Source organism: Nannospalax galili, unplaced genomic scaffold (assembly GCF_000622305.1).
Source record: "Nannospalax galili isolate Female #2095 unplaced genomic scaffold, S.galili_v1.0 scaffold742, whole genome shotgun sequence".
In the NCBI taxonomy this organism is placed as follows: Eukaryota; Metazoa; Chordata; class Mammalia; order Rodentia; family Spalacidae; genus Nannospalax; species Nannospalax galili.
Genome location: NW_008347401.1, coordinates 60,489 through 75,928, shown reverse-complemented (window position 1 = coordinate 75,928; position 15,440 = coordinate 60,489).

Here is a 15,440-nt window from a genome sequence, read left to right as displayed (position 1 = left end):
GGAATATCATAGTATAAGGGCTCTAGGTGGGGGAGGGAGGCTATGGGAGGGTGCCATCTGGGAAGTGGGTGTATAGATGAATAAGATTGCTTGGAATGTTCCGTGTGATACACACACAAAAAAAATTAACAAATTTTTAAAAAATGTATTACATTTGAGGAGGGAGCATGGAAATTTATGTCATGCTAAGTAGTAGAGGTGATAAACAATAGAACTGAAATCTGCCTGATGACTTTATAGACATACAGAGGCTCCAAGGATCCAAGTGCAACTGATTACGATGAGTAATAATCAGACACATACAGATTAGAAATGCAAGTGCCAACATCTCAGTGTTAGTAGCAAAAACAATGAGTCTTTCTGCAAGGAACAATATATTGTAAAATGAAATGGAGATCTGTTTTAAAGGTTAAAAACTCATCCAGTTTTATGTGTTACAGGTCTTATCCTGAGTTTAATAATTTTTAACTATGTTAATTCAACTGTGAACCTAGAAACTTGCACCCACTTTTGAAAGAGATGTACTCTTGCTCTGGAGTGTGTTACTGAATATGTTAAAGCTGTAGTGAAAAGCTTCTAATCACGTAGTTATTAAAAATTTTTTAAAGTGTAATGATTAAAAAAATAAGAATTCTTCAAAGCATAAAAATTTGCTTCTTAATAATTAGTAGATGTGGAAAATATTATCATTGAAATCTACCTGATGACTTTATATCCATGCTCAGATGCCAAGGAGCTCAGAAAGTAACTGACTGTCACTAGTAATAATCTGATATATAGAGATTAGAAATGCATGTGCAAACAACTTAATGTCAATTGCATTAAAAATGAAGTTTTCTGCATGAAATGCTGTATTTTAATAATAAAATGGAGCTCTTTTTTAAAGGTTAAAACCTCATTTAATTTTATATCTTATAGGGTTCATACTGAGTACAATATTGTATAACTGTAATAATTCAACTGCAAACCTACAAATGTACAGCCAATTTTGTAAGAAATGCAGCCTAGCTCAGAAAATTGTTATTGACAGTGTCAATGCTGATGTAATGAAATACTTCTTCTAAGTATGTGGTTATTAAATAAATAATTTTTTAAAAACCCATTCAATGTATGGTTTAGCACTATCTGTAATTCAGACATCACTTGGGGTCCTTCACAGATAAGTGCTGAGATTATTCTTGCCTAACACATTCTGCTTCATCTTCCAGAAGATTGTTTCCTTCTTTATTCCACATTATACTTCACTATTTACGCCTTTCAGCTGCAATTTAACTTTTTCCCAGAGAAATAAACAATATAATCACTATTTTGCGTTTACGTATATTTTAAAGAAAGCTTATTTTCTGTTTTTTTTTAAGACTTTAAGATTCTTATTAGAAATTGAAACCTTCCCTTTATTAATGAAATGATAATTTCACCAATAATAAGATTTTTAAAGTTGAGTGTTTTTTCTCTTTGTCTTCCAACAGCTCCACTGTTTCATGCACATGGCATATAAGTCTAGCTGTAAGTTGGTACCCCCATTTGACCTTCCATGATTGGCTGGAGAAATATATGTCTCCATTCAAATGCATCTGTTCCACTTCTGGCCTATTTTGATGTGTCTTTGTAAGTAAATAATGCATTACACATTTCTGGTGAGATACTCAAGAAAAATAATACACAAAATATCCAAAATTTTAAATAATTAACTTGTTTTTTTAAATTTTGTGATCAAGACTCATTTTATGAGCTTTCTAAAAATGATTCTTTGATATGAGAAGTTTCAATTTCTCTTTGTTGAGACAAAGGCAGTTTGTCAGATGGTATTTGACTGAGCACATTGTTAACTGTGTTTCTTCAAAGAGCGATTCATCTTTTCCTAAAGAAATTTATTTTATTTCTCTGCAATTAAAATTTTCTTGTCATGAGAACAATAAAAATGCATACCCAGAAAAATGAAGTTGCTAACAGTATAAATTGCCTTTGGAGACTAAATTAGAATGTGAAGCTTTATATTCTAATCTCATATTAATTGAGGAAAATCTGTGACGTTTACATACAGCAATCATAGGAGATTTCTCTTCAGTTGGAGGAATTTCATAATTTTTTTCTTGTTTGCCTATAACGGAAGAGATGTGTCTTAAATGAAACTGAAATTGAAAATGTTACCTATAAAAGATTTAGCTCCTTACTAGAATTTATCAGAATTGCAAACTATGTATGTCACTGGTTTATTGCTTAGAAAAATGGGCTAAAACTGAGTGCCTAAAAATGTATTTCTGTAGCCATCACATCCTCCAGCAGAAACCCCACATTTTTTCACTCTATAGTTATTTGGAGGTTTTCTTGGAGGTGTTCCTGCTAACTTTGGGCATCATCTCTTCTCTTTTCCACTTCAGGTCCCAGTGATTGTTTATCAGTTAGAAGCTCTCTCATCAACATTGCTGATGTCACCTACTGTGAGAGCAAAGATACTCTGAAAGTTGTACTCGCTGAATTTGCTTTGAAAACCATTGAGCCTTCATACTCTCCACAGAGTAGGAAGGACCTCATGTATCACCTAGCAGTTAAGTAGCTGTTATTTTATATGCAGGCATTCATAAAACATTCCATAGTGATATCTCTGCATCCAGGTCTGAGTCCTTTGCCAGAATCCCCCAATTCTCTGAGAAAACAGTTCTCTCAGTGCTTCAATCTATGTTCCAAAAAGATGGAAATATTGCAGTAAGTGACAGCCACATGTGCATCCTGATGCTGAAAGCTCCCTAGTGGGCTGGGATATGGAAGCAGAAGGCAGTGACGCAGAACACCAGTGCTAGGCTGTGTGTTTGTCTTAGTAATTTTTAAGATGTTTTATTGATCCCAAAAGTTCATCGAATATATTTTGATCACAGACCCTCTTCCTCTCCACACCCTCCCCACCAACAATTCCGCCCCCCGCCCGATTTCATGGTCTCCATTATTATCTATCCTTTTATTTTGTCTTTTAAAGGCCCATTGATTCTAATTCGTACCTCCCCAGTACTCCTGGGTATGGGTCCATGTCCTGGAGTCTGATCAACCAATCAGAGCATCACACCAGTAAGGAAACCTGACTCTCTCTCCCAGTATCTTTTAGTTGCCAGCAGATTCTCAGCTAGGGCTGGGACTTCCTGCCCACTTCCTGCAGCCCTGCTGGACTCTTGTTTGGTTGAGTTTGCATAATTCTTTTGCATGCTGTCATAAGTACTATGGGTTCATATGTGCAATTACATGTGGTTTCCAGGGTCCACACAACACATTTTCCTTGCATTCATCTCCCACCTATGGCTCTTACAATTTTTCTTCCCCCTCTTCCACAATGGTTCCTGAGCCTTTGGAGGAAAAAGTACAATACAATATATAGGTGTTCCATTTAGATCTATGCCCTCTATGATCTCTTACTTTCTTCACTACTGACTGTTAGTGGGTCTCTGTGTTAATCACCATCTGCTGCAAGAAGGACCTATTCTGCTGAGAGTTGAGGGATGTACTAATCTATGGCTATAACAATAAGTCATTGTGAGTCTGTTTAATATTATATCTATTTAGCAAAATGATAGTAGTAGTTTCTCCCCTATGCCCTGAGATTTCTTTCCCTGATAACAGTGTCAAGATGGGGAATCTTTGTTGTGTAGTAGGCCTTACATCTAATTAGAAGGTAATTGGTTACTCCTATAATATTCATACCACTATTGCACCATTGGTCATATTTTGCCCACCCAGTTGTCACTTTAGCTTGCAAGGTTCACAGTTGGGTAAGGTTGATCACATTCTTTCTCTGTCAGTAGCACATATTACACCTTCTTTCAGAACTGTGAAAGCTAGTCAGCAGAGATGTAACTTCAAGGTCAGTATTAGCTTAATTTCTCCTCATTTGGGCCACAACTCAGGTATGTAGTGTGTTCAATAGTGTCTTTCTGTCCAGTTCTGTTGGGTAACCAAGTGCAGTAGCAATAGCCAGTATTGTTTGAGGATCTATAGGATCTTTCTGGTCAACAACTCCAAAAAGGGGATTCATTCCTGGTATTTGTTTTTTCATTTGATAGTCTATTAAGGCCATTGAACCTGAGCATGGGGTAATTATCTTTAGACTTTTTGTATTACACACACACACACACACACACACACACACACATACAAATATATATGTATGTATATATATATATATAGAGAGAGAGAGAGAGAGAGAGAGAAGCTTCTATAGTAGGTTTCCACATGACTCTTTCAAAAGGCCTTTGGTGTCGGACACCCCTCATCCTCCTCCTTCTTCTGCCCTACCCATCCCATTCCTCACCCCATTAAGCTGTCCTATCTATTGTTACCCTTTCCCATTCACTTCACTGCATTCCATCTCCCTCTCACAACTCCCCTGCCCTATGACACTTTATTAGTTTTCTGATTGCTAAGGAGTTTCCAATTGAAACACGCCTGTCTCAAGATTGAAAGCTAGTATGGATTTACAAGAGAGAAGACGTAGCCTTTGTTTCTCTGGGTCTGGGTTATTTCGTTTAAGATGATTGTTTTCAGTTCCATCCATTTACCTGTGAATTAATTTCTATAGTTTGTGTTTAATATTTTACAGAATATTTAAGACATGCAAAAAATTAAAAAAGAAGTTATAGAGTAAAAATATAAACAAAAATAGGATGTACAGATATACATTGTGTTTATCTTTAAAGTTAAATGTTATTACAAGAATAAAAAGTAAAAATATATATATTTAAAAAGTTTAGAAATCAAAAAAGCTATAGTAATCTGAGATTAATCCATTATTAAAGAACCAAAAACATCTTTTCATACATTTTGGGTGACGTAAGTATTCACTATTAATAAAGTCTGCAGGAGTGAACCATAGTAGCTTTGACCTTCACTTTCACTTGCCTTCCTCACCAATTACACAGATACGTCACATTGCTGGTATGGGGCCTGAATAGACTCATCATTTAAAATTAGTTATAGCACACTTGCACTGTCCCTTGTATATGTTTAGATATGTTTATATACATGCATTCAGATAGACATTATGTTAAAACTTAGTATTCCATAGAGTATCATGCTGTGCAGGCTTATAGGGCACAGCAATAGGTTGTATCATGCTGTGTAGGTGTATCTGTCCCATCAAAGATTCTGTAAGTACGCTCTATGATATATGAATGACAAAATTATGAAGAGATGTATTTCATAGGCTGTACTCTCATTGTTAAATGAAGCACAACTGCAATTTATTTCTGCCTGTTTTAGTTTTGGGGTTCTTTTGATAAATAGTCACTGTATTAGTAAAATATATTCATTCTCCTTTTCTTATAGCTTAAACTTTTACTGATTTTTGTTTTCTTTTTTGTTTGGTAATTTGAACTGTCAATTTTTTAAATTTATTTTTGTGTGTATTTCATACAGAACATCTCAATCTGGCACCCTCCCATAGCATCCCCACATGCTGGAGCCCATATACTCTGTCATCCCTGTTACTGCCCACTGTGTTTTCAGTGCCTCCAGTCATTCCCCACTGCAAGTTCATCTGTTGAGTCTAGTCAGCCTATCTAGAGTCCCTTGTTTTAGGAATATCAGCTCCTCTTCATCTAGCAGCAATCAGTTGCCAACTTTCCTTTAGATAAGTTTGGGGTCTGCTGTTTATTATCCCAGGCCTATGCTGGGATACTGTCTGCCTGAGTTTGTATGGGACTTGTGAATGCTGACACCTATGCCATAGAATCATATGAGCAGTTTCCCAAGAGATTGTGTTTCATGTACATATTCCCTGGCTCTTATAATCTTCTGCCCCCTCTTCTGTGATAGTTCCTGAGCCTTGGGTGGATGAAGTTTAATAAAGGGATCCTGTCCAAGGACCATTATTTAGCAGACTCTTGACCTCTACACTTTGGCCATTTGTGACCTTTTGTGTTCCTGGTCCTCCGCTGCATGAGGAGCTTCATTACTGAGAACTGATTCCTTAGTGTCCTCTTCTGTATCCCTGTTCCATGTTTCATGAGCCTTAGGTGTAGAGGTTGCTTTGCAGATTTGTTCCTCAGGCCTTGGCAATTCATAGACAATGTCTGTGTGTGACCAGTTGTGGAACTTGGTTTTAGTCTCTGACTGCTGCAAATGAGTTTCTTTGATGAGTAGTGAATGGGATATTTGTCTGTAAATACAAGGATACATATTTTGCACATAGCAAGAAATCACATTAGTCTAGCAATGTGAGAGCTTTTGGGTTTTCTCTAAGATTTATGACCATGCCAACCATGTGTATTAGCTTATGTTACAGTACCACACTTGAATTTCCTCTATTCATTTTCTATTGAAGCTCTAATTTCATGTCTTTTATTGTTTCATTTCCTATTGGCTAACAAGTCAATGGAATTATTCATTTGTACCAGTTATTTTAGCCAAAATACCAACTAATCATCTTATTAGCAAGTGTAAAAATTCATTTAATTTTACAGAGGCCACTGAGATTCAGACAATCTGTAGTAGGTTTGAGTAGGTTGTTCTGTTTCAAACCTTGATGATGGAGAAACTCTGCTTCTTACTACAGACCTGAGGTTGACTGGGAAAACAGCTCTGTTTCTTGTGTCTATTGCCGTACTTGGACCACTGGATACACCTAAGTAAAGTTTTTTTAAAGTTATTCATGTTTATTTTAGGTGTATGAATGTTCTGCATGCATGTATGTAAGTGCACCACATGAATGCAATGCCCGTGGAGGTCAGCAAAGGGTGTCAGATCCCTTGGAACTGGAATTACAGATGGTTGTTAGGTGCCAGATGGGTGCTGGGAACCAAATCTGAGTTTTCTGCAAGAACAACCAGTGGTCTTAACCACGGAGCTATCTCTCCAGCCCCAACATTGTTTTTTTACTCATAATAATAGCAAAAATCTAAATAAAGCTGGAAGATTCAGGCTCAGATCTGAAAGGCTTCTGTCCTTTCTCACTGCCAATACTAATTACATTGCTATACCTTTAAGTACTGTGTAGGAAACTACACTGTGCCAATTGGATTTTTCTCTTTGAACAGCTTTCATTTAGATCTTTCCCTGTATTTTTTTTCTGGAATGTCCATCTCCTTTTATGCTTGAAATTTTAAGATACTTTATAGCTTCTGATATTTTCATTTAGTATTCAATTCCTTCCCTTCCTTTAACATTTAACTCCATGACAAGTTCATAGGTCCATCTAAAAGAAAGCAATTACTTATGTCCGAATGAAAATGCCCTCACATCTCCCAGGAAAGAGAAGACTCGCTGTCACCACCTCCCCTAGTTCTCTTCTTCTAACTGATATTGTTTTCTGCAGTTATTACCTCTGATGGATTTCTCTGGCTGAGAAATGAGGAAGTAAGTGGTCAAATCACTGATGTTTGAATTAGAATGATGATGTGAATGAAATTCCATGTCTATGAATGATGAATTTCTCAAACCTGTTTGATATGGAAGACAAATGTGTATCCAGTTTAAGTGTGACTAATAACATGACGAGTCTGCCCTCTGCACAACTGAAATGTGCAATGTAATCAGGGTAGCTTAAGGCTGTTAACTTGCTCCCCCAGTGACTGATGCCGCATTAGGGGTTCATGTTGACCTCTTCATTCATGTAATTGCATGACAATATATTTGTGAGACAACATCCAAGTTTTTACTTTCTTATCATTACCTTGAGTATCATTGATGACTTGTGCATGAACATGCTGAGAATGAACACAGAGTGATGGAGTATAAAATGACTGCCCACCATAGAAAAGGTTATACTTTCTGCTTTCTTGATGCACTTTGAAGGACTCTTACGAAAGACATGGTATCTTTAAAACTGCACTCACTCTAAAAGATTGATTTACTTTTTAAAAGTTTTAAATTACATTATTTATTTACTGGGGGTATGCAATAGTGCACAAACACCCACCAAGGTGTGAGTGCCGTCAGAGAACAACTTAGGGGATTTGCATCATATGGGTATCAGAGATTGAACTCAGGCTTGGCAGTAAGCACCTTTACCTACTGAGCCACCTCTCTAACCCAAAAGGTCCATTTGTACTGCTCTTTCCAGATATCCAAACTAATCATCCTCTTATCCTCTTTTTCCCACATTAACCAATAGAACAACCTATTAGCTATGCCTATTAGTTGGTATACAACTTCGTCATGACATTTCTTTTCAATTCTATTAAGAATGGGCAGGGCTGGAGAGAGGGCTCAGTGGTTAAAAGCAATGGCTGTTCTTGCACAGGACCTGTGTTTGCTTCCTAACACCTACATGGTGGCTCACAACCACCAATAACTCCACTTCTATGGCATCTGACCTGTTCAGGCATTGCACAGATAGGTGCCCAGACATATATGCACACAAAACACTCAGGCACATAAAATAATAGTAACTAAATAAAAAAGGGCAACCATATGTGCTATTTCACTGAAATTTTATATAAGTGGACTTCCCTTCAACATTAAGTGTCACAGTCACCCCTGAGTGGGGCTTTAATCCAGCTATAGTATGTTATGTCCAGACTCATCTGTAGAGAACGTATTTTTTATATTTTATTTATTATTTTTATTTTATGTGTATTCATGTATTTCCTGCATGTATGTAAGTGCACCCGTGTCATGCAATGCCTGCACAGGACAGAAGAGGCTGTCAGATCTCCTGGAACTGGAGTTATACACAGTTGTTAGCTGCCGTGTGGGTGCTGGGAATTGAAACTGGGTTTTCTGCAAGAACAGTCAGTGTTCTTAACCGCTGAGCCATGTCTCCAAGTCCCAAGAAAGCATTTTCAATTCCTGTAATAATAGGAACTTTGTATGATGGGGAACTTTGTATGAAACCATAAATTGTGAGTTGAGTAAACATCATCAGTATATAGAGGCAGACATTATAAGATTGTGAACACTTGTTCAATTGATGTATTTGTGTCTTCCGCCCTATAAAATGTATTATTGTTGTGACATTTCTACTCAGTAACCCAGGCTTGAATCTATATATTTTTATAGCTTCTTGGATCTACTAACCCTCTATGTAGTATAAGAAATTTAATCTATATAAGCCAAATTGTGTTCTTTGATAATGTTTACAGTCTTTAAAAGAGCTTAGTAGTAACCAAAGAATTATTTCTTTGAGAAGAGAAAAGTTCATACAAAAGAAAATATATTTCCTGGTTAAGCTTTGGATTTGTACAGGATCTATGAGAGAAGGCATTTTACTTGCTCTAGGTATTCCGACTGGTTCTACCAAACTGAAAGACGTACACTGAAAAACTATGTCATAGCTTGAAGTTGCTGCAAAGCCATCTCCTATTCTGAGCCTCATTCAAATGAGCTATCTTATAAGCTAAGTAAGCTAGCTGTAAGACCATGACCTTCATATGTAGTTTGTGTTGCTTTTCATATTTAAAGAGGTCCATCACATGTACATTTTATAACTGATAGATATTATAGATGCAGAAACCTGTTTTTCATTGAGTGAATTGTCTACCACAGAATACTGAATGTCTCAAAATTCATAGAAATACTAGTAGCTTAATTTTCTAGGAGCTTCTCTTTTACCCACTGACATAAAACATGTTGGGTGTTTGGAACGTACTATTTGCACACAGATTCATGTTATCAGTGTTGTGAACCACCATAACATTAGGCAAGTGGCTATAGTAGAATGCATTATAACATAGAGCAGGAGCAACTTTGTGCAGTTGTGGGATAATGAAGATATATTGGCATCCATGATCTCAGCCCTGTAAAACCCAAGTGCTTTAGATAAGCTTCACCAGTGGAGAAAAGGTTATCTGCTAGATCAATAGCTGGCTGCATAGTATCTATCATTGACTGTGTTGATGTGCTCCAGTTCACACACACACACACACACACACACACACACACACACACAAAGGAAAGCTGCAGTTGGAATCACTTTGATTACATTCAAAATAACCCATAGTCAGATACAGCCAGCTTTCACACTGGCCAGTCTGCTATCATAAACAAGGGTGGGGGTATGATTCATCACCTCCGCTTCTTTCAAGTCAGTGATGGTTAGAGCAAGCTCTGTAACTGACTTGGAGATGTAGTACTGTATTTGGTTTAATATAAAGGGAAGAGAAAATTTAGGGACTTTCATTTGGTCTTTCTAACACATCATCCTTACTCTGCGGGCCAGGAAACCAGTATGTATATATTTTTTCCATTTACAGACTCCAGCTATTTCACTGGCAAATATAGGAATTAATATGTGAGAAAAGGAGAGGCTTTACCCATTGATGATCTGGGCTGAATTCAAGACAGGCAGGCTGAAGATCTGTTCACTGCAGCATTGTCTTGTTCATCCAAATCAGTCTTACTCAAGACTAATGTCTCTAAATTTAGATAAACCTTTTTACAAATCCATAGGCATTTTTTTATAGACTTTAAGAAACATCAAAGCATTTGTAATATGTGTTTGTATTGATTTTCTCATGTTGATGGGACAAATCTCATACATTTAGTGACTTAAACCAGCACAAATTTATTATCTTACATTTCTTGGGGTAGAAATCTTATGCAGGTCACTTTAGGCTAAAGTCAAGGTGTAAGTGAAGCCCTGATCCTTCTTTTAGGAGACAATATTTTTCTTTTCATTTCCAGTTCCACAGACCACCCAACTTCCTAGGCTACTGACTGGTCTTCCCAAAGGCTGAGGGCTTGAGGTCCATGACATCGTGTCTTTATGACCTTTGTTTCCTGTTGCATCTCCTGTTACATCATTCTTCTTCTTCCCCTTCATGGTCTCCTATGCTTTTACTGATTTCCCTTATAGCACAAATAAATGAATGAAAATGCATGGGAAAATATTCCCTTGCTTTAATGGCAGCCAGTGAGCCATTTGTTAAGGACAGTTCTTAGCTGTCATGTGGGTGCTGGGAATTGACTGGGGTCCTCTGCAAGAGCAGTCAGTGCTCTTAACCTCTGAACTATCATCTCTTGAGCCCCGATTTCATAGATTTTGCATCTCTTGTTAGCATTTAATTCTCTAATGCCTGAGGAAGGAAGAGTCAAACTACGTCCTCCCGAGGGACCTAGTCAAGTGTGGGAGCATATATTTTCACAAAGTAACTTCATCCCACCATTCTCTTCTGCCCAAATTTTTGTTGTTTCTTATAAATTATAGCAATCAGATTTGCTAATCTAAATTTAATTGAATGAAAGTCACCATTAAAACCAAGATTCTGGTAGCTAACTGTAAACATGTTAAGAGTCACTTCCCAGGTGTTGCAGCCAGGGTCCCTTTGACTTCCTCCCCACTGGGGCAGGGGATAAGTAGGCGTGAAGTCAACAGCACAGACTCCTGGACACTCACTAGGCAATGTGCAAGTGAGCTCGTTTATTGCGAACACAGGTGTCTCCTTTACACCCCCTTCCCTCCTCCCATTGGTCCCTTATGTCCCGTTGGCATCCTTCTATTGGAGCTGTGGATGTGTTGTTGGTTTCTAGCTGCTGGGGCAGATTTCCCATCAACTCCTTCCTGCTCATCAACAGGAAGCAGGGTGTGCCTGCGCTGTTGGTCTCATGCCTAGCCTCCTACAATCCACCCTCTTTGTTTTAAATTGTTGGCAGCCTTGGGGGAGGCAGTGGCTAACTGTCCTTTCAGGTCTTAGGACATTTTTATGAAGCTGTGTCTGTCTCAGGTTGTTCTCCCTACACATGAGCCTTACCCATCATCAGAGTGTGCATCTAGCCTCATGGCCATCCTGTCTTAGGTTGAGTTATTGTGGGAGAATCTTACCCATCATTGACCACCAGCTTTGACCTAGATGTCTTTCAGAGAGCATGAGATCTGCCAGGGTGGTGGGCTAGCTCTTAGGAGGTGGCATTTAGCCTGAAGCTTTATTTTGGTGAACCAGGCTTGAATTACTTCAGTAGGTGGGCCCCTATTGGGATTTCATAGTCATGAGGATCTGTAAGGTAGCTTTGTTGGTGGCGTTTTGTCTATGGATGTGCTGAAAAAGACACTTGAACAAGAGGATTAATGCAATAGCTATGCAACCCAAGAGGGCCCAAGTGACCAACCAGGACGGGTCAAAAAATTTCTTTAGATTTTCCCAGATCTGTTCAAGGAATGTGGTATTTAATTCTATAACTGGAGCTCTTGTATAATTAGTGGTTACATCAGCCCCCTTATCGACCAGACCCTTTACTGGGAGGCTGTCAAGATAAATGGTCATCACAGGAGAATGGGAGAGCAGGGGAAGAGTCCAAAAAATGTTTTGTTGCTTCCCTCTTACTTGGGGGACTGAGGGTTGCCCTGGGATAAGTTTAAAGGGGCTGTGGGAAAGGAGCGCCAATCACATGCCCAATGGACTCCTTTGTCACATTTAGGACATTTAGTCTTAGGATGACCTTTAGGACAGTCCTGGCGTAAGCGGCCAGGGCTACTGCAACCCCAGCAAACTCGGTGTGGGGGGGGCTGATTAGGAGGGTGTCAGTCAGTGAGTAGGGCAGAAAGGGTAGCAGTTAGCGCCTGAGAGGGTCCCTGTGTGTAATCAAGATCTCTGGTGGCCGAGATCCATTTATTAATGCCTTCCATGCATACCGGGGCAATGGCAGTGTGAGTCAGTGGATTAAGGCCTTCCCAAACCAGCTGCTTTAAAAGCATGTCCTGATGGGGGCCGTAGGGGATATGGCGCAGGACCACAGTGGTGGCCCAGGACAAGAAGTCCATAAAGAATTCACCCTGGGCTTGAATGAGATTATGGAAATAGGAGGAGGGATCCTTTGGCGAGCAGGACTTATGGGCCTGAAAGGTGAACTGATGGACTTGTGTAAAATAATGGCCCTCTCCAATCTGAGCCTGGCTGACAGGGGTGGTAAAGGCTCCTTGGCCCAGGAGCATATCAAGTGAGACTGGCACATTATTGAGGGCATTGGTCTTAGCTTCATCCTCAGCTAGATCTTGATAAGAAGCCCTCCATGTCAGGAAGGTCGGGGGATTGAGGACTGCTTTAAGAAGGTGGTACTAGTCATAATGTGTCTGTAATGCCTGACTCCATTGGTTAAGGATCTGTTCAAAATAAGGCAAGTCAGGGCCACTGTCAATGCAGGCTTTACGGATCAAGGATAGATCAGACAGCAGTGTAGGAATCCAGGGCCACTGAGCCCCATTTGTGCCCAAGTTAACTGCAAAGACATGTGGAAGGCTAAGATGGTTGGGGGAGTAGTCAGGGGGCTTAGCAGCACAGGCGGGGGAAGGAGGAGGCCTGGCAGGGGCTGTGGGGGTTTGTAACGCCCCCCAGGGATAAAGCTGGGGAGGGGAGGCGCTCGGTGGAGAGAGGAAACATCTGTACAATGAGGCGGTTTGGCGGGGGAGGGTGGGGAATCATTCTTCACATCCCAATCAACATCTTCCGGAATGGTGGGTGGTGACTGAATGGAAAGGGCGACCATTTTCTGGTCTTGACAGTGGTCATTGAAAGATTTAAGGATCTCCTCAGTAAAGCCCACTTTAATGGAACTGAGGATTCCCAACAAAATAGGGGAAAAAAGGGCGGGTGGTGTTTTGCCTTCTTGAACATCCTGCTTCCTTGCTAGGAAGAGGACCCACATCCACATGTCAGGATCCCACATGTTTTCAGGGGAGATCTGGGGAGCAAGTACCGAAGCCTTGGTCCAAAAGTCCTCTAGGTGACTGCGTTTAATCCTAATCCCACGGGATGTAAGCAGGGATTTGAGGGCTGAAATTTGGGGCTCTTTGCAGTGGGACAGGAAGTTGCCCATGTCATAGGAAGGGGGTGGGAAAGGGGGGGGCACAGACAGACAAAATACACTTGAAAGTAAAGAAAAAGGAAGCTGTGCCGAAAAAGGAAACGTTCCGACCAGTGTTACCGAGAAGGCAGAAAGGGATTTTGCAGTTTCGAGCAACGGGGAGCCTGCCTGCAAATTTAAGAGACCGGCCACCACCCTAGGGGCGGTTAACTGGTGGTTGCATCACCAGTTTTGAGAGAAAGGAGGCAATTATCAAAACCAAAAGCCAAAGTAAGGGAGGAAGAAGAGCGAAAGGTGGTGTTTAGGAACCGGGTATCAGTGTGCTTGGTGGGGGACTTCCGAGGTTGTTAGGCCACGGCCGTATGCCCACTCAGTGTCTCGGTCATGGGACACCCTGTCGGGAGGGCCGTGGTTCCATCTCCTGGATGGTCAGTCCTTATGTGAAGATCCGGCGAACCAATTTTCAGGATATGTGCCCTATGGACAGACAAACATGGACAAATGAGGAGAGGAGTCGGGCCTCGGTCACTCACCAGACCGAAGGCAAAGAACAAATAACAGAAAGGGGCCTACTTACCAAGAAAACAGCCGAGGGGACACCGAGAAGTGTGTCGATGGAGAGGAGTGGGAAAGGTCGGGGCAGGTGCAGTCGGCGCAGCAGATTGTAAAAATGGCGATTCAGAAGAGAAAAACGAAAAGGGTGTAGATCGCCAGGATCATCGCGGGGTCCATCTACCACGTTGGGCGCCAGATGTTGCAACCAGGGTCCCTTTGACCTCCTCCCTGCCCGGGCAGGGGATAAGTAGGTGTGAAGTCAATGACGCAGACTCCAGGACACTCACTAGGCAATGCCCAAGCGAGCTCTTTATTGTGAACACAGGTGTCTCCTTTATACCCCCTTCCCTCCTCCCATTGGTCTCTTATGTCCCATTGGCATCCTTCTATTGGAGCTGTGGATGTGTTGTTGGTTTCTAGCTGCCGGGGCAGATTTCCAGTCAGAGCCTTCCTGCTCATCAACAGGAAGCAGGGTGGCCTGTGCTGTTGGTCTCATGCCTAGCCTCCTCCAATGTGGGGTTATCAGACAGCTACTTCCTTTCTAATCAAAATGGATCTTCTTTTCACCAACAGGACATTCATACACTCTGCATCAGAATAAAAACTTTGTGGTACACCACGATTTTGCCTTATTTCAGGCCAGTGAACAACAAACAGTGTGCTTCACTAGGCTCACAACAAAACAGAAGTAATCTTAACCCAGGGCAAAAGTCTCTTGGTAAGTCTAAAAATTTTATAGATGTTAATGTTTCTGTCCACACAGAGTTACTGTAAACCACCTACTGCAGATTAGCAATGCGGCTACTTCACAACAGTCTCTTTCAATGTGGTTTTCTCAAACCTCAAACCCTTCTGTTCACTTTCTCAAGTGCAGCAGTCATCAAGAAGCAAATTTTATTGGAGCCTCTCCAAATACGACTTCTTGTTCTGTCAGTAATTCACAGCAGTTTTCATCCCATTATTCCTTTCCCAGTAATCATGTATCAGCAAACAACCTCCTGCAGCCATCTGCAGTTCTTGCCCCCGGTCATACAAATCAGACTTTATCTGATTTTAGTGGAAGTAATTCCTTTTCACCTCATAGAGGAATTAAGCAAGAATCCCAGCATATCCTAAACCCCAATCCATCACTGAATTCAAATAATTTCCAAGTGTCGCATTCGTCA